Source organism: Ambystoma mexicanum, chromosome 1q (assembly GCF_040938575.1).
Source record: "Ambystoma mexicanum isolate Mex_15411 chromosome 1q, UKY_AmexF1_1, whole genome shotgun sequence".
NCBI classification, from domain to species: domain Eukaryota; kingdom Metazoa; phylum Chordata; class Amphibia; order Caudata; family Ambystomatidae; genus Ambystoma; species Ambystoma mexicanum.
In genome coordinates, this window is record NC_090922.1 from 295,357,210 (window position 1) to 295,377,842 (window position 20,633).

A 20,633-nucleotide genomic window follows, 5' to 3' on the forward strand; every position below is an offset into this window, starting at 1 on the left:
AAACCGCCTTTTCATTCCCATACTCCTTTCAAGCCAGCAGTGATCCCAATCATAAAGGTGATGCAGAATGTAGGTATTTGGAAATGAGAAGACCAGCCTTCTAGACCTACTGACTTTTATTTGCAGAAAGAACAAGCTTCTTTAATTCTGGGGAAAATGGGGGACAACATGCCGTTTGCTTTTCTTTCTCAAAAAGGTGAAGATACTGTTCACAAATCATTCTGTTGAGGCTAAACGTGTTGGGGAGTCTTCTCCAGGAGATGAGACTCTGTTGCCTTTTATTCTCCGGAAACTGTTTTCCTAGGGATCATTCATCATCAATTCCTTAAAGTCTCGTATTGTCTCTCAAGCCTCTCTATTAATTTCTCTATAGTTCTCCAGAGAGGAGGTCTCCAGCTCACACCCTCACTGGTGTTGGTTGTATTCCAGCCTCCTTGGCCCAGCCCCTCCCCTTGTTGGGAAGGCTTCCTGGACGACCGTTAGCACGGACCTCTGCCTCTCTGTTCATTCAGTCTTCCTCTCATTCACTCGACGCTCACCTTTGTTTCTGTATGACAGACGCCTCCAGCTGGGTTTTGAGTGCTGTTAGGGCCGTCAGCAGCAACTCTCTCACGGCTAACTTCTTCTTTGGGGAATAAATGTCTTAGTAAGTCTCTATAAACGGGTTATAACAGGATAGGGCACAACGGGTGCAACTTGGACTACTGTTTCCTTATGGCTGGACGTCAATAGGCCCACTCATAGGCCACCTCCTCCTCAGGCCCCCGGCCCTCCTCCAACTCTTCTCTCTAATTCAAAAGACAAACACCAGAGACCTGTATCAGTATGACATCCTCGGAATCTTCCTTGTTCTAGAGCATTACCATTGGTCCAATTGTAGCCTCCCTCCATTATGACCTCATCCCCCAAGGTCTCCCAGGTTGTAGACTCCCTCCATTATGACCTCATCCCACAATGTCTGATTGGCTTCTTGCTAGAGATCTTGTCCTGGCTCTGATCTTCTTTCCTTTCCACCGCCTTGTCACAAAGCCCAAACACCTCCTTTGCCTTTTGTGGTAGCGTAGGCCGAGGACAGCCTATGCTTTTCAGGAGGGGTGTGAGATGATGGCAATAGTATCCAAAACAACTTAAGTGCAATGTTCCACAATAAAAGAATATCCATTAAGGGTTCTATAGAACTTTAGTCTTTTAATTAAACAATAAAATGCAAACAACTAATTAGAAAACACTAGGAAAACCCCACCCTGTAAAATAACGCATATGATGCAGGCTTTTGTGAAAGGGCACTCTGGAGAGCAGTGCGGATGTTCAGACACAAGATTGGCACAATGTCACTCTTCAAAGGATAAGTATTTACGAACAGTGTAGAGAAGGGGGACATAAAAGTCACCAGGGACCCAATGTGGACCTGGGGGACAAGGCCTCATCATTGGAACGTACTTTCTTGTCTTTATGTTTCAACCGTGCTGAGCCAGGCTTTTCGGCGTCGAACGGTGAGTCTGGATGTTTTCAGCACTTGGCAATGTCAAGTCAAGTAACGGTGGTGCCGGGTCCAACGATGCAGTGCTGTTCAGAGACAGCAATGTATTGCAGGTTGAAGACACTGGGGACGGCAGGCGATGTCGGGTCGGTGGCACTGGAAGTTTTGATGTCCTTGGGTGCAATGAAGCAGAGACTTGCCTTTGTCAGCGAGAAGGGTCGGGTTGGGAAAAACAGAGTTGGAGTGCGACAGCAGCATTGGCTTGGAGCACAAAGAAGCTGGTGACTAGGTGTCAGTGTCAAGTTGGGGAAGCAAGAAGGATCAGTGGGATTTAGCTGAAGAGATGGTGGAAAGTTGGCGTCAAGCAAGTCTTGGGAGTTCCTGAGGCGGTTGGGCGTCGAGGTTTGAGAGGGCTTATGCGGTTCCATGCAGCAGCTTGGATGGCATCGAAGGTGCTTAAAATGGTGTTGATATTGTTCAGGGATGCAGAGAGAACTATGGGTCACTTCCTTCATTCTATGGTTGCTGGGAATCCCAATCCAGGAGCTCCAGGACAAGAAGGGCCCTTCCGCACTCCAACTCCAGGGAGCTTGGTATGCACTTACAAGGGTTCCTTCACCTCCAGTGATCAGGAGTCTGGTTCCAGTGCAGCCATGAAAGAGGCCTTGGTACAAAAGCAGTCACCACCACTGTTTCCTGGGAATGATTAGGGGTCATGTTAATGCCATCTGTCTTCACGTCTGTGGGAGAGGAATTTGGGGATTGACTGTATCCCCAACAGAGGTCCAGACAAATTATTTTTTCCTTGTGGAAGTCCAGAGATGGATCAAAGAATAAGTGGTTGCACCCAGGGACGTCATTTCACCAAAATGACAGGGGTAGCGGAAGTGAAATCACATGACCTCTGATGACATCAGAGGAAGTGATGTAATTTGATCCGACCCCGAAGTGACATCAAAAAAGCGATGGAACACGACTTTTACCCCTTGACAAACCAGGAAGTGGCATCACATAGCATTGTTAATAAGTACACTATGAAAAATATGGTTACAATATTACTGTGACGTGATAAAGATTTCATACAAGAATGGATCACCATATGTATCAGCAGAAAAATAACATGCTATAACTGCAACTTGCGAAAAGCAAAATGCATAGTCCGAAATGGATGCTTATTCTACTCTAAATGCTTTTTGGAGTATTTTGTCTGCATTGTGAATATGAGGTGTTTAAGAACTCACTAAATCATTGACTCACCCCCTGAAGTGGATTTGAAATAAACCTTTAATGAGTCTAGTAATCATTGTAGAGAATTCCAGAAAGACTATTTGTTATTCCTATTCTTTCTTATATAGGGTCACTGCAAGTGTTACTTGTGAAACCTCCTGTTTTTTTAATGTGCCTGAGCAAGAAAGCCAGCCACTCTAGAAACAAAGAGCTACATGGCATTGCCCACAGCCCAGGAGCTTCAATTTGTTAAAAAAAATAATGTTTTTTTTTTGTTTAGGGGTAGCAAGGGAGACCGCAGGGTTCACAATTGCGACCCCTGGCTACCCCCAAATTACATCCCTGGTTGCACCCTCTGCTTTAATGGAAATGCTGCAGGAGATTGTTACAAAACATGCCTGCTGGCAGGGATCACATCCCTGTTGTTGTAACAAGTGTAATTTTCCCTATGACATTACACCCAGAGAACCTTCCCCACAGGAAATGGAGGGGACAGGAAAACAGGAGAGATCTCTAACATAAACCAAGATGTTGGGGCCCTCTCCAGGCCTACCTTTCATCTGTGGCTACTTTAACTCTGCTATTTCCAATGCCTGCTAACTTCAAAGTGATTCCAGTATTCGGCATCCTGGTGTGAGAGAGTGTTGTTATCTCAGTGCTTCCTCTGAAGCACTGGTTCCCAGGAGAACCTCTGGGGAATGTACTCTGTCCTGGGGGAAGGATTACCAAAGGGGCAGCGTATTGGCTATTGTTCCACGTGGCTGTAGCAGAGACAGTCATGCCAGACACTAATAAATATTAGTTTTCTCATAGCTGGCCCTGCTCACATAGCTGACACTCTTTGATAATGTTAGAGAGATAGGGAGATTTTCTTTTTGCCAATCTTTGTCATGATGCCTACCCCCAGGCATCCGGACCAAGTCCATCAGCCCCGGGAGCAGGCATCTAGACATTTAGTAAAACCTCAGCAGCCCCGGCTAGGGGCTATCTGGGTTCAGTCCTGGTGCTTTAGGCACCAGGCTCATAGTAGGAATCAGTCATGGCGCCTAAGGCGCCAGGCTCATAGTCATTACTTACCTCAGGCAGACCATGCTGCAAATGACTCCAATCCAACATGAAGCCTGAAAGGGACTATTTTTCTACAGGGACTATTTTTTACTCGGGTGTGGTTCTAGGGACTTCTTACCTGGGACTACTTTTGAGGCTATTTAAACCACGCCCGACCAGCAACACACGCTTCGCGTTATTCTGCATCCAGCAGCGTAACACTCACCATGCCTGCAGCCTGCATCCAGTCTTCTGCCACGCCCGCCTCGAATCCGGAGCTCCTAAAACAAAGAGGAAAGAAAGGGACATGGTTAGAAAACAAACTTATTTCTATTCCGCACCTGATTCTGGATCCATCTTGTCTCCAGACCTGTAAAGAACATCATTTCTGCACGCGCCGCACCTCCAGCTGCAGCGCCGCGCCATACTCACCAGCCTTCACAGCATCCTTCGGGTCGGCGCTGCCTCCTTCATTTCTTCGCCGAACTTCGGCACCTAGGAGACAAAAGAAAACCACAAGGTGAGCCGAGGGAACCAACAAATATAATTCTTACCACCATAGACTTACCTGATTTACCACCGGAGGCATCCTTTTGTGACTCTCCATATTTTCACGTGCCGCATCTGTAAAGAGAGACAAAACAACACGTTTTCCTCGTGCAACATTTACCGGACAGCGCCGGGTAATACAGACTCTTACCTGAGCAGCTGCCACAAGAGCATCTTTTCACGAGCCAGCTGCAAGACAAGAAAGGAAGGGGGGAACAAGAGTGAACATCGGACATATTGAACTCTAGGAACTTAATACTTACTGGTCCTCACCAGGAACCTCAGAGTCAGTACTCTCCGGAACTCTCCCAAGCCTTCAAACCAGTGAAGTAACTGGAATCAATGCGCCCCTGCAAATCCACGCAGGATGGAGATCTCATCTTTCAGGAATATAAGGTGAGATTGCTGTGAGGGCATTTCGGAGGTGATTAGTTGGGGAGGACTGTGGGGGTGCCATCACTTGAATCCACAAGTGGCTAAATCCATCTCTCCACTTGCAGGAGAATATTTCTACAGGTTAAGCAGACAAGATTAGGAGGGCAGATCCAGTCAGTCATCGCTGCACTACGCATCACGTGGGTGGAGACCGCAGCTGTCCGGATCCGACCGACGCCCCTGTGGGAGCCAGGTGAGCGTAACAGAACGCGAAGCCTATCTACAAATCCCCACCCGGGCATTATGGAAACCTCAGAAACCGAACAACTAGCCCTATTGTTAGGGGAACTTAGGGCAGAAGTGCACTCCGCACGCCAAGAGACTAATGCCCTCAGGAGAGAACTGATTGTGTCAAAGGAGCGCACTGATGATCTTGCTAGACAATTACTGCAAAACCAACCTGGGCAAACACCATTACCTGGACTCGAGGGGAATCCAAGTCCTGTTTCTTCGAGCAATCCTTTGCAAGTGGTTCTACCAGGGAGCATTCCTTTAGCTCCACCCAAACGTTTTGCTGGGGACCCAAAAAAGTCTGCCGTGTTTATGAACCAATGCCGCTTGCACTTTTTATGCAGACCTGGAGCTTTTCCGAACGATCAAACCAAAGTAGCCTTTGTACTATCATATCTTAGTGGCAGCGCAGCGGATTGGTCAATTCCATTAGTTAACCAGGATGACCCTCTTCTTCGGGATTTTCAAGGTTTTCAATTGAGCATGGAAAGACTATTTGCCAGACATTCACAGGGACAGGCCCTGGATAACAAACTTTTATCATTACGACAAGGTAACCAGGATCTACTAACCTATATCGCCACTTTCAATAGGTTAGTGGTGGAAACCGGATGGCCAGAGGTAAAATGAATTACATTATTTCATCGTGGACTTCGGGGTGAACTCAAAGACGTTTTGGCCGAAGTTGTGAACCCACCTCAGGACTGTGCAGAATATATAGACTTAGTGGTCCAGTTAGACCACCGACTTCAGAATAGAAAGGTTGATCGAGCTAAGTTCGAGAATCGGGTATTGGTTAAACCCAGTGTTACTCTCAAAGGAACAGATGTATCAGAACCGATGCAAATCGGGGGGGTCAAGGGACCCTTAACTCAAAAGGAAAGAGAAAGAAGACGGCAGATGCAATTGTGTCTGTACCGTGGGGCCTCAGGACATTTTCTACGGGATTGCCCTATAAAAACATCTAAAATAGTAGTCGGAGTTGCTGATAAAAATCAAACAGAGCCTGATTCGGGAAACGACCACGCCCGACAAGCGTCCGCTTGCCGAGCTTGAAGAAGGATACTCAGACCTCGCACTTTATCATACCAATGGTCCTTATAGATCCAAGGCAGCCATCACATATGCACGCAGTGAGGGCATACATAGATAGCGGGGCCATAGGAAACTATGTGGACCACGAGTTGGCTTCTAGGATGAATCTATCTCTCTGCAAAAAGACCACTTCGGATGTCATCACCACAGTCGATAAAACTGAAATTGCCTCTGGGCCTGTAACTCATTCCACCGCAGAGATGACACTATTGGGTCAGGATGGGCATCGAGAGACTATTGTGTTTGATTTAATCAAAGCCCCGCAGTTCCAAATAATACTGGGGAGACCTTGGTTGGAAACACATAATCCTTGTATTGATTGGCGAGAGAAGAGAATAACCTTCCCGGATTGTGCACATACTTGTTACCCAAAAAAAACCTTGAACTAAGGCCTGGCCACAGTCGCTACTAAAGTCGTGCAGTTACCTCAGGAATATCAAGAATTCCAGGATGTTTTCTAAAAGGAACAGGCAAACACCCTACCACCTCACAAATCATACGATTGTCAAATCGATCTCATACCTGCGGCATAACCTCCATGTAGTAGGATCTACACCCTTACGGAACCTGAAAACCTTCACCTATGACAATACTTGGACCAATACCTTGCTAATGGCTTCATTCGTCCATCCAAGTCCCCTGCATCTTCAGCTTTGTTCTTCGTGCCTAAAAAGGAAGGTGACCTCAGAACGTGCATAGACTACCACGAATTAAATCAGATCACAGTTAAGAACCGATAACCATTGCCTCTGATCCCCGAATTACTAGACTAAGAAAAGGACGCTTGCATCTACACTAAATTAGATCTCCGAGGGGCATATCATCTGGTACGTGTAAAGAAAGGCGACGAATGGAAGACTGCTTTTCGCACTAAGTACGGGTTATTCGAATACCAGGTGATGCCATTCGGGTTGTGCAATGCACCAGCAGCCTTCCAGTATTTTATGAACGATGTCCTTCGTGAACTCATTGACGTCTGTGTTGTTGTATACATAGACGATATTCTAGTGTACTCCTCTTCAGAATCAGACCATGTGAAGCACATTCGTGCAGTCCTTGAGAAACTACGCCAGCACAAGGTATATGCAAAATTCGTTTTTCATGCTACAGAAGTTGAATTCCTTGGATTTATCCTGACTCCAAAAGGAGTCCGAATGGACTCTCGAAAGGTGGACGCAATCCTCAAGTGGCCATCACCCAGTTCAGTTAAAGGGGTACAAAGCATGCTCGGATTTGCCAATTTCTATCGCAGATTCATTCTGGATTTCTCACATGTTGTACACCCTATCACAGCACTTTTGCCAAAAAACAAACACTTCTTGTGGAACGAAGAAGCTGAAAAGGCCTTCCAAGAGCTGAAAGCGAAATTCACATTTGCACCTGTCTTAAAGCATCCACGCCCCGAACTTCCATGCATAGTTGAAACTGATGCATCCAGTTTAGCCATTGGAGCTGTCCTTTCCCAGAAGGATCCTGAAACCGGTCAACTTCACCCAGTAGAATTTTGGTCCAGAAAGTTCTCGGCACCCAAGTTAAACTATGTGGTTAACGATAAAGAATTATTAGCCATCAAATCCGCCTTCAAGGATTGGCAGCATTACCTTCTCGGTGCCAGGCATACCATTACGGTAATCACCGATCACCGGAACTTGCAGTATTTAAAAACAGCCAAGGCCCAATCGTCGCGTCAACTTCGATGGGCATTGCTCTTTGCCGAGTTCGATTTCGTGATCACTTATTGACCAGGTTGTAAAAATGGCAAGGCAGATGCCTTATCCTGAATAGGGATGGGAGAAGCATATGCGAACCCGGAACCGGTGCCTATAATTTCAGAACAAAGAATTCTTGGCATAACCACTCTACAGACACTAGAGGATATTCAAGTAAAGATCGAACAACTCTTCAATCCAACAGCCCTGCAGGACTGGGTGAAGAAAGGCCCGGACTACTCAGTCATCAATGACCTACCTTATTTTCAAGGGCGTCTATTTCTACCACACAAGGAACTATAAGAACTAGTCATCTCCAATTATCATGACACCCTGATTGAAGGACACCCAGGTATTGCAAAAACTGAAGCTAAAATTAAGAGACAATTCTGGTGGCCCACCTGGCAAAAAGACGTAATTTCATTTGTAATGTCTTGTGGCATTTGCGCCCTAAACAAAAGTCAGAAGAAAAAACCAGCTGGCTTCTTACAACCTTTGGATATTCCACCTACACCATGGCACACCTTATCGTTAGACTTTATTACAGATCTACCTTCATGTAATGGATTTAACACCATTCTAGTTATTGTGGATCTTTTTTCCAAGATGGCCCACTTTATTCCTCTAAAGGGATTACATTCTGCTTCAATTCTGGCCAAGGAGTTCCTCAAAAACATTGTTCGAATACACGGATTTCCTTCCGTATTGGTCTCTGACCGAGGTAATCAATTCATTTCACATTTTTGGAAGAAATGTTGTCAACTGGCGCAAATCAACGTGAGATTATCAACCAGTCACGATCCCCAGACCGATGGTCAGACGGAGAGGACCAACCAGACCCTTGAACAGTACCTACGTTTCATGCTACACCAGACCAAAGGTAATTGGAAAGATATTTTATGGATTTCCGAGTATGCATACAATAACTCTGTACATTCAGGAACTGGACAAAGCCCCTTTTATACCATACATGGACATCACCCTCGAACCTCAGAACTAGATTCGCCTCAGCATTTAGAAATGCCTGCAGTTAGTCATTTGCATTCTACTATTACACAAGCCTTTAAAGAGGCAACAGAACGTTTGAAACAAGCAAAAGAGAAATATAAGAAAAATGCTGATCAACATAGAAATGAAACTCCACAATACCAGATTGGGGATCAAGTTTGGCTGGCTACAAAACCCATACCTCTGAAGGGAACTTGGATTTTTAACCCTAGATATTTGGGACCTTACACTATTAAGGCCATTATCAACCCGGTAGCCGTCAAATTGGAATTACCCTCTAATATGCGCATTCATCCTGTCTTTCATGTTTCACTTTTAAAACCAGTTCAACCAGGAACAAGATTAACCAAACCACCCGACCCCATCTTGATAGATGGAGAACCTGAATTTGAGGTAAAAAATATCCTGGACTCCAAGATGGTTAAATCAAAACTTTTTTATTTAATCGATTGGAAGGGCTACGGACCACAAGAAAGGTCATGGGAACCTAGTGACCACGTCCATGCACCTCGGTTGGTGAAAAGATTCCATCGGAACTTCTCAGACAAACCAGGGCCCAGGGGAAGAACAACATTAGGAGGGGCCTTGGGGGGGAGTGCTGTCATGATGCCTACCCCCAGGCATCCGGACCAAGTCCATCAGCCCCGGGAGCAGGCATCTAGACATTTAGTAAAACCTCAGCAGCCCCGGCTAGGGGCTATCTGGGTTCAGCCTGGCGCCTAAGGCGCCAGGCTCATAGTCATTACTTACCTCAGGCAGACCATGCTACAAATGACTCCAATCCAACATGAAGCCTGAAAGGGACTATTTTTCTACAGGGACTACTTTTTACTCGGGTGTGGTTCTAGGGACTTCTTACCTGGGACTACTTTTGAGGCTATTTAAACCACACCCGACCAGCAACACACGCTTTGCGTTATTCTGCATCCAGCAGCGTAACACTCACCGTGCCTGCAGCCTGCATCCAGTCTTCTGCCACGCCCGCCTCTAATCCGGAGCTCCTAAAACAAAGAGGAAAGAAAGGGACATGGTTAGAAAACAAACTTATTTCTAGTCCACACCTGATTCTGGATCCATCTTGTCTCCGGACCTGTAAAGAACATCATTTCTGCACGCGCCACACCTCCAGCTGCAGCGCCGCGCCATACTCACCAGTCTTCACAGCATCCTTCGGGTCGGCTCTGCCTCCATCATTTCTTCGCCGAACTTCGGCACCTAGGAGACAAAAGAAAACCACAAGGTGAGCCGAGGGAACCAACAAATATAATTCTTACCACCATATACTTACCTGTTTTACCACTGGAGGCATTCTTTTGTGACTCTCCATATTTTCACGTGCCGCATCTGTAAAGAGAGACAAAACAACACGTTTTCCTCGTGCAACATATACCGGACAGCGCCGGGTAATACAGAATCTTACCTGAGCGCCACCAGCTGCCACAAGAGCATCTTTTCACGAGCCAGTTGCAAGACAAGAAAGGAAGGGAGGAACAAGAGTGAACATCGGACATATTGAACTCTATGAACTTAATACTTACTGGTCCTCACCAGGAACCTCAGAGTCAATACTCTCTGGAACTCCCCCGAGCCTTCAAACCAGTGAAGTAACTGGAATCGACGCACCCCTGCAAATCCATGCAGGATGGAGAGCTCATCTTTCAAGAATATAAGGTGAGATTGCTGTGAGGGCATTTTGGAGGTGATTAGTTGGGGAGGACTGTGGGGGTGCCATCACTTGAATCCACAAGTGGCTAAATCCATCTCTCCACTTGCAGGAGAATATTTCTACGGGTTAAGCAGACAAGATTAGGAGGGCAGATCCAGTCAGTCATTGCTGCACTACGCATCACGTGGGTGGAGACCGCAGCTGTCCGGGTCCGACCGACGCCCCTGTGGGAGCCAGGTGAGCGTAACAATCTTACCCTGTCTGACCTGAGCCTCCGAGCACTACTGTTGGACACTGGGATTTTTTACACTGGCTTTGAAGAGAAGTGAGACTTTTTTTTTTATCTCACGCCCCTCCTGCCTTCACTTTGTTTAGTGGACACTGGATCCTTTTTTTAAGGTTCTGGTGTGGGGAGACCTCTCCCCTTAGTGATGGCATCATCATTTTACAATGGCAGCACCCAACCTTATGTCGTATCCTTCCAGAGACACCAAGAGTCCCTTTTGCAATGTTACTTTGAGTTCACTGAATAACCCATAGGTCTACCAGCTCGGGAATAGTCATCCCCTTTTTTATGACATGCATATTTTACTCTCTGCGGCACAAGGCATCTTACATGGATTGCTGTGGTAACAGCTTTCCATTTAAGCAATCCACCCAGAGACAAGCCTACTGGAGCATCGAAATCCTGCTGCCAGATTACCAAGTGCCTCCCGACCCTGCCTGGGGTCGATGCCAGATGTGCATCCGCGAAGGTATCCCTGAGGTTCCCTCCTTCCTTGTGGGACCTAACCTAGGTCGGTCTCCTATGGTCTGAAGTCTCCACAGAAACCCAGAGACATCCTTTGATGATCCCCCTTGAACCCACCACCTGATGACCCTGCACAGTGACAACAACAGTGAGACACATTTTACCCCAGTGATTTACTATCGCCTGTAACTTCTCCCAACTTTCTAGGGGCCTGGGGGCCTGAGATCACTTATATCTCATGAACCCCCGACTACCTGTTTGGTTTGCATAGGATGTAAAGTCCTCCTTAACTTAACGCTATCCGCGACTATCCTCTTGAACCTCAGGGGTGGTAGCTGTTCCTTCATTCTCTCAAACTCAAGTTCCTTAAGGCCCTTCTTCGCATATTGCATTTGCCCTGCACTAACTGCCTTCTGACCCCGTCCTACACTAGCGGGCCCTGCTGGAATACTCATCTTCCACCTCGGAAACCTTTTTGGGACACCTAAAAAACTACCAGAGACTTGGTACATGCTAAGTCTGGACTTCTGAAGTTGTAGTGTATGGTTCTGGGTGCAGAATAATTATAAGGCCTTTGTTATGATATATGCTTAACATCTTTCTCCCTATTTTGGTGAATGTAATTATGTTTGATAACCGCTTGGAACTCTAAAGTACTGTGTACCCCATAGGAGGTTACATAACTGTGTATTGCATATGTGTGTTATTGTATTTTTTCTTACCTTGAAATATTCAAAGTGTGACTTAGTGTAGTATTGTATAAAATAGTGTCATTTTCATGAATGACCCATGTCAGTCTTTTCCTTATCATGTCTGCTAAATGTTAGTTGTACTACACAACAGTGCCCATTCCACCTTAGTTCAGCCTTGCTGCTTGGCCAATGCTACTTAAGAGAGTGTCTGTGCTCAACTTGGTTCGTGAATAATGTTGCTAATCCTAGGTTGGCTTTTGTATAACTGTGTGTTGTTATTATCAGTCAGCATACCACAACTAGGCATGGCTTATATTTAAAGATTTACTTGCTATCGGGTGCAGAAGATTAAAAAACCACCTCTGCTTTTAGAAACTTTGTGCCCCAGCAGCTGTCAGGGATACACATGTGACCTCTGAACCCGCCCTGTGCCACTACAGAGCTGGGGGTGAGGGTGCCTGTAGGCTCCATCAGCATGGCATATGTGCGCTATAATTTTGAGATGGAGCATTTATGTTAGGGGGGGCTGAAAAGCAGACCTCCCTTTCTGTAACAATTATCTGCATCGTTTTATGTGAATAAAAATCAAAAAATCTTGAGCTATTTACTTATTTATTTGACATTTATATAGCGCACAAAACCCTGCAGTATCAAGGCGCTTTAACTTAAGAATACTGTTAAAGTACAGTTACAATAAGTGCTTCAGGTTACAATATTTTAAGAATATTGGTGGGCAAATGCATGGTGCCAGCCACATGTTACACAGCGGCAGCTACACACTAATGCAAGGTTGAAATCATTGGCAAATACATGGTGCCAGTCACATGTTACACGGCGGCAGCCACACACAGATGCATGGTCAGTATCAACAAGCAACAGCAATATGCCTGCCCCAAGTTGCAGGGCAGGAGCATACAGACGAATAGTCAAGATCAACAGGCCAGAGCATGGTGCCAACCCGATGTTACAATGCGGCAGTTACAAGTAGATGCAGAGTCAGGTCGATAGGGGCAGTCACACCCACACACAGACGACCAAAGGGGGGCTGCAGGCGGCGTACCGTGGTGGACAGGGGTATACAGGGCCTTAGGAGTGGGCCCTGTGAGGAGGGCCGGCCAAGCCTGCAGCCTTCCCATTGGGCCAAATGTAAACAGCCCCAGCCAATCCCAGGCCCCCAGCAGCACTATGCCCAGCACTCCGGTGCAGGCACTGGAAAAGGCCATTTTACAATGGCGAAATCCATGGACGAAAGGTAGATTAAATACAATGTGGCACACACACAGAGCGTTATCAAGGCTCCACAATGTTAAACATTCTGGACGATGAAATGCCTAAGCTGCCTGCACTCACCAGAAGGCCATTCTCTCACAATAACATCATAAACTTGAAGTGCCTGTCTAAGAAGTTGCTATTAGTATCTCTGATCTACTCCTTACTTAATGGTGACTGTGCTGTCTGATTCAGAAGGAAGCCACTCTGACTGAATATAGGAACAAATAAGAGCTACTCTTATTCTTTGTGATCTGAATATCCAACCAGGCCATGGGCAAGTCAGAGTACCTCCTCTGAGAATCAGCCCCTTAGTCTACAGCTCTGTTTTTGCTCTTTCACTAAGATTACAATAAGCGTCTCCTGCCACCACCTATTGGAAAAAAAGCCACATGGGAAATGCAAAAGCTGTTCTTGGTAGTCTGCAGCCTTACCTGCCCTACCTGCTCTCCATTACAATCGGTTGGGTATATTCTTATCTGAAAAAGGTCTGAAAATGACCCACAATCAACATCAGACATGTGCTCCTAGGTCTAGACACTGGCAAATATATTAATATCCATACCGGGGTGGGGGCGGGGGCTGTCATGCATTGTCTTCAATTTAAAAAAAAAGATTTTACAACAAGGATATATTATGGGTTATAACAGCACTGTGGCTCAACTATGTACATACAATTATTCTTGCTTTTTTTAAAGTAGGCCTCAATTCATGGACCCCAGGAGAAGGAAAGGTTGGGTCGGCCCAATTGGGTTGACCGTTTGACAAGTGGGAAATTTGGCACAAAATCTCTGTGCCATGTTGAACCGCTAACTTGGCCCTGCTTGGTGGGAAAACAATACTTTAAGTTGGGTGAAAATTCGAGGGTGGGCTCTGACAGGGGGCCATTGCCTGTACTCATTTAGGTCAGATGCAAATAGGAGAGGATTTGCTATGCCCTCTCTCCTTATGTTTCTTAATGAATGGTGTTGACCTCTGCGGGCAGGCCTTTCACTGTGCAGCTGCAACCATCCCCTTCTCAGCCATCCCTGTCCAATAGAGATTGTCTCTGCTGCATCTTGAAAGGGCTGCCTGCAAGGGGCGGCACCTCGGATTAGGAAGCAAAAGTAGAGGCGGCTGCAGCAAAAGGAATGATAGCCTCTCCAACTGACCTGGGAACTTCCCACCAAGGCTTGGGAGGAAAGTAGGCCTAGTGGGAGAAGCCCTGGCAGAGACCCCACTCAAGATCACTTTTCAGAGACTGCTGGGTGCTACCCTGCCTAGCCAGGGCCCACTTAAAGCCTCAGGGGAAGATGCATGAACATCCCTATAAATTGCTTTCATGTCTCGCTAATATTACCTGCCCAATCAGCTTTTAAATACACCATTGGGTGCTAGATTCACCAAGAATCCCGATCGTGAGTGCCGCCAAATCCCTTACAAGGAGCATTTTAAATCATTCCCGTTCTATTCATAATACTGGCTTAGTGTGCTTTTAAGAAAACCAGATTATTTTTCGGAATTTGGAAACATTACTGTACACCTAGGAAGCATGTAAGCAGACTTGCCCTGGTGCCCCCACGCCTCCAAAACAACTTTTCCCAGTGCCTGTCCCCAGCGTGACCCTCGCGGCTTCCCCAACACCCTCTCTGGGCTTCCCATCCCCAGTCCCGCCTCCCTCGCCCTCCCCTGGCCCCGATTGGTCTGTGTACCTTGTACACACCGAGGTCCTCCTAACCCTCTGCAATAATGCTTCCTGCACCATTCTACACCTAGGCAGCAGGTAAGCGCACTTGCCCTGGTGCCCCTGTGCCTTTAAAACAACGTTTCCCGGTGCCTGTCACAAGCGTGACCCTTGCGGCTTCCCCAACACCCTCTCTGGGCATTCCGTCCCCAGTCCTGCCTCCCTTGAACTCCCCCAGGTCCCTTTTGGTCTGTGTACCTTGTGTACACCATTGGCCTAACCCTGTGCAAGAACGCTTCCTGCACCCTCTACACCTAGACAGCCGGTTAAGCGGACTTGCCCTGGTGCCCCTGTGCCTTTAAAACAACCTTACCCAGTGCCTGTCCCCAGCACAACCCTTGCTGCTTCCCCAACACCCTCTCTGGGGTTCCCGCCCCAGTGCTGCCTCCCTCGCCCTCCCCAGGCCCCGATTGGTCTGTGTACTTTGTGCACAACGAGGACCTAACCCTCTGCAAGAACGTTTCCTTCGCTACTCTACACCATGCAGCAAGAAAGCGCACTTGCCCTGGTGCCCCGCGCCTTTAAAACAACTTTTCCCAGTGCCTGTCCCCAGCACAACCCTTGCGGCTTCCCTAACACCCTCTCTGGGCTTCCCGTCCCCAGTCCCGCCTCCCTCGCCCTCCCCCAGGCCCCGATTGATCAGTGTACCTTGTGCACACCAAGGGCCTAACCCTCTGCAAGAACGCTTCCTGCACCACTCTACACCTAGGGAGCAGGTAAGCGCACTTGCCCTGGTGCCCCTGCAACTCTAGATCAACTTTTCCCGATGCTTGTCCCCAGCGTGACCCTCGCGGCTTCCCAACACCCTCTCTAGGCTTCCCGTCCCCAGCCCCGCCTCCCTTGCTCTCCCCCAGGTCCCCGATTGGTCCATCTTTCCTTATCCTAGACTCGATCTGGGTAGCCCTCTGCTCAGCAGCCCCCGTGAGCCCAAAGAGGCAGCCCAGGAGGTGTCAGCGGGGGATGCAATCAGTCACTCTCACAAAACAAACCTAATCTATCAACCACATTCAATCACTCACTGACACACATAACCTTACAGACCCACTGTGCCCCATCACATAGCTTCCTTCTCCACACTGAACTCAAGGGAAAGGACCAGCAGTCCTACCACCTGAATCCCAGGGAGCAGTGCCAATCTCCTACCGCTCCCTCTAACAGCAGCTAACACTGCCCTGCTGCAACAGCATTCAACGAGGTGGTTGCAATGGCATAATTCCACTCATGAACAAGAAGTAGCAACCGATGCAACACCCAGATGCGTCAAATGAGGAACAGACTGCCGTCAACCAGCACCAACGGATAAGGTAGGACCTATTCCCACACATCCACACTAGTACCTATAACCACCTTAGCATTCACCTCACCATACCACACTTCCACCAGAAAGAATCTCACCAACCACTCACACCCATCACCGGCACTAGGAAATCCACTGCAAAAGCTAAATATTAAAAAAAAACAATCGTATTGTGAAGCCTAGGCCTCTGTCACACAATCTAGGAGTCTGAATTGCGAATGTGTTCATGTCTGCCATTCTGTGAAACATAGGCCTCTCTCCCACGATCTAGAAATCTCAAATCTAGGTGTGTTTAGAACTTCTAATTTGTGAAACGTTGGCCTCTCTCTCACTATCTAGGAGTCTCAATTGCGAGTGTGTTCATATATGCCATGTTGTGGAACATAGGCCTCTCTCCCACTATCTAGGAGTCTCAAATCTAGGTGTGTTTAGAACTTCCATTTTGTGAAACATATGCCTCTCTCCCACTATCTAGGAGTCTCAAATGGGAATGTGTGCATATCTGCCATCTTGTACACATAGGCCTCTCTCCCTCTATCTAGGAGTCTAAAATGTGAACGTGTTTATATCTGCCATTCTTTGAAACATAGGCCTCTCCCACTGTCCGGGAATCCCTGGTTACATTGCGCAGTTCTCACGTCTGCCGTGCTGTGAAGCCTAGGCCCTCTCCAACTATCTAGAAAGTTAGATCTCATTAAAGCCTAGCATCCTGTTGGGGCTCAGACCTTTAGTTACCCTATCCGGGATCCCAAAACTCAAAAGGCATTCTCCCTCTATAAACCACTCTATGAAAGCTAGGCTTTTCCGCCAAACCCGCCCGACTGCCCTGACCAAGTGCGCTAGACCGGGTAAGTACAGAGATCTAGCACAGTATCCCAGATGAAGGTGCACCCCTCCTCACCCACAGAATCTGCATTTCCTCACCACTAGACAGGCACCATGTCACCCACTGGCCAAAGCAGAGCAGCACGCTGCCACACCTGTAGGCCCGACGAGACCAAACACAGCAGAACTCAACTGCCACCAACACACAGCTCATCACCCCATCCCTCCACCCCACCACCCTGTAACCCTCACACTGCCCCTCCTCCTCACCAGACCAACCCCCCTCACCCGACCCACTATCCCCCCCACGTAGATCCCGCTCTGCTCAACTAAGAACAGCAAGATGGAGAGAGGGCGCAGAGTACATTGTCCCCCGGGAACACATCGTACCACACAAGCACATAAAACCCCCATCACACACCAACCCTGCCACCAACCACCCACCTGCACCATCTGCTCACACCCTCTCCGAACAATATAGCTCTTCAAACTTACACTTCCCCAGCATTAGCGCAGCAAGAGCAGCTTTGGCCAAAGCCCCAAGCTCCACAGCCCCCCCACTCTCACCCACACCCCTTTAACTTCCCAAAAGTCAAGGAAAGGCCAAGACCAAAGGCACCTTATGCCCCCCTACCATCACCCATCCTCCAACCCAGACCACAAACACCACCACTACACTATAGGACCCATACCTCCCCACTCACTCCCAATCCGGTCCAAGCCCTATTCCCCCTATTTCCCATTCCCATTGTTATATTTTCTCCACACTGCACCTCCTCCCCTCACCCTGCTCCACCCTCATCTCTGCCCCCCTCATCTCGGCCCCCTCACTCCAGTCCCCCTACCACTCACAATCCTACCTGCACAGCAGCTACAAGGACACCTCACCAACTTTCCTGCGTACTCATCAACACAAGGTCAGTATCCAAATATAAATTCCACACCTCTGACCTCATCACAGAAGAAAACCCAGACATTCTTTTCATCACAGAGACCTGGTTTGCTGATGACTACGAGCCCATCGCGCATGAGGCCTTCCCTCCCGTCTACAACCTTAATGTCCGAACAGATCGTGAAAGGGGGGGGGATTGCAATACTACACAAACCCCAATTCCCACTAATTATTAAGGACACCCCAACCAACACCATAGACTACGAATCCCTCCTGGTAAAACTGCAACTCTCACCCTGCACCTCCCACAGCTTCCTACTCATCTATAGACGTCCCACCCCCGGTAGAACAATAACTTAGCATACACACTTGGTGTAGCACTGGCCACCGACCTCATCCTACATCCAACACTTACCATTTTAGGAGATTTCAACATATGGTTCAACTCACCCATAAACCCTATGACCCGATCACTCACAGACAATCTAGAATCACTCAACCTAACACAATACATCTCCACACCCTCCCACACAGTAGGTCATAACCTTGATGCGATCTTCAGCACTACAAACATATCTACCCAACCCCCCACCCCTATCATGGACTGATCACTCAGCAATTTACTTCTCCATACCACTGAGCACTTCGGCTGACGGTCAAGGCCACACACGACCACCACCTTCCCTATCATTCCACTATGGAATAAAGTCGTAAGCACCCCAGACCTAGCACACTCACTCCTTTTCGTCCAGAAAGGACATCCAGCAATACAAACCTTTGTCCTCTGGCTTACAAACACCCTCACACCCCTTACTCAAACAAAATGGACCACTCAGAGATCAGGACCTACACCGAGGTGGTTCACTGCCAAACTTAAATCACTAAAAACCCTCAAGCACCGTCTGGAACGGACCTGGAAAACCGACCCTACATCACAGAACAAAACCGTCCTAGCAAGAACAACCAGATCATACAGACTGGAAATCAGAAAAACCAAGGAAACATTCTATTGGAACAGAATCCTAAATGTTCAAAACCCGAGCAAGGAACTACACAAAATCATATCAGAATTCAAATCCCTGGCATGCTCGAGCCACTCACCACCAGTCCCCCAAACCCTATGTGACACCTTATCACTGTACTTCCACAATGTCGCTACTGACAGACATCAAGCCATCATCTCTAAATTGGAACACATGCCCCCGCCACCCACCCGACCACAGACAGACCTCCCCCAAAACCACACCTGATACAAATCTTCTATTCGTTCTCTCCCATCTCACACCAGGAGTTCCACTCGCTCGTAGCAGATAGCCGTTCTTCCGGCTCCCTTGAGGACCCATACCCACCCACACTCCTCAAAAAGATCAGAGCCTCTTCCTGTGCAGGTAGTATGGCACGCTCAATCTTCAGCCACTCACTCATTTCAGGATCATTCCCGGAAGCCCTAAAAACCTCCTACATCAAACCCATCCTCAAAAACTGACACTTGACCCACTCCTCCCCCAGAACTACCGGCCAATCTCCAAAATATATTTCATCGCCAAACTCATGGACCGCGCAGCATAAAAGCAGCTTGACCTCTTCACCAAAGTCAACAATCTCCTAGACCCTGCACAATCTGACTTCAGGCCACTCAGGAGAACAGAATCCTCCCTAGTGTCCGTCTGGGACGACCTAAAAAGAACAGCCGACGCAGAAGGCTGCGCTCTACTCATCCTACTGGATCTCTCTGCAGCTTTCAATACCATCGATCACACTATCCTACTAGACAGGCTACAAACACTAGGAATCAGAAACACAGCCCTCTCATGGATCTCCTCTTTTGTCTCAAATCACTCTCAAATCATACACCCCCAACAGTTCACATCCACCTCACGACCAGTAAGGAAAGGTGTCCCACAAGGAGCATCCTTATCTCCCCTAATATTGAACGTCTACTTAAAACCCCTGCCCGCAATCATCCGCTCATACAATCTTACTTGCTACAACTAGGCAGAGGACACCCAGATCATCCTTAAAATCCTAAAATCTCAAGGCTCCGGCAATCCGGACTGGTCGTCATGCCTTTCAGATATTGGCCACTGGATGATGACCGACCACCTCATCCTCAACCCTGGGGAAACTGAAATCCTAGTTTGCGGGAAAACAGCCCTCCTTCCCCAACCGATTCCATGGCCTCAAACCCTAGGGAAAGCACCAGCAACTTCAAACATGGTAAAAAACCTTGAATGCACGCTGGACACGTACTTATCCCTGACCTAACACACCACCTCTCTATCTAAAACCTGTTTCTTCCATCTGCGGATTCTCAGGTGTATTTTCCCTTACCTCACCTATCCCCACCGTTTTTGGCCATCAACTCCATCATCCTATCCCGCCTAGACTACACAAACTCCCTCTGCCAAGGAGCTCCAGCGTTTCAACTAATGAAACTCCAAAGAGTGCAAAATGCAGCAGCACACCTGCTCATTAACCTACCCCCCAGGGAACACATCAGCCCTACACTAAAAGTCCTCCATTGGCTCCTGATAGTTCAACGCATTACCTTTAAAGCCATGTGCATCACCAACCGCCCCACACACAACACCGGCCCAGAATTCCTTCAAGATAAAATTCGGCCATACCAGCCCTCAAGGAATCTCAGATCTCGCACAGCATATCGCCTAGTGGTCCCACATCACAACTCCTCCAGGCTGGGCGTGTCCTTGTTCTCCATCCAAGCACCAATTATCTG

The 20,633-nt window shown here is 47.7% G+C and overlaps 1 protein-coding gene across 2 annotated transcripts in view; it reads left to right on the forward strand.

The window, feature by feature from the left end:
- LOC138527483 (meckelin-like) overlaps positions 1–20,633 on the forward strand; it is a 642,839-nt gene that overhangs the window by 380,584 nt on the left and 241,622 nt on the right. The gene's annotated exons all lie outside the window — the stretch shown is intronic.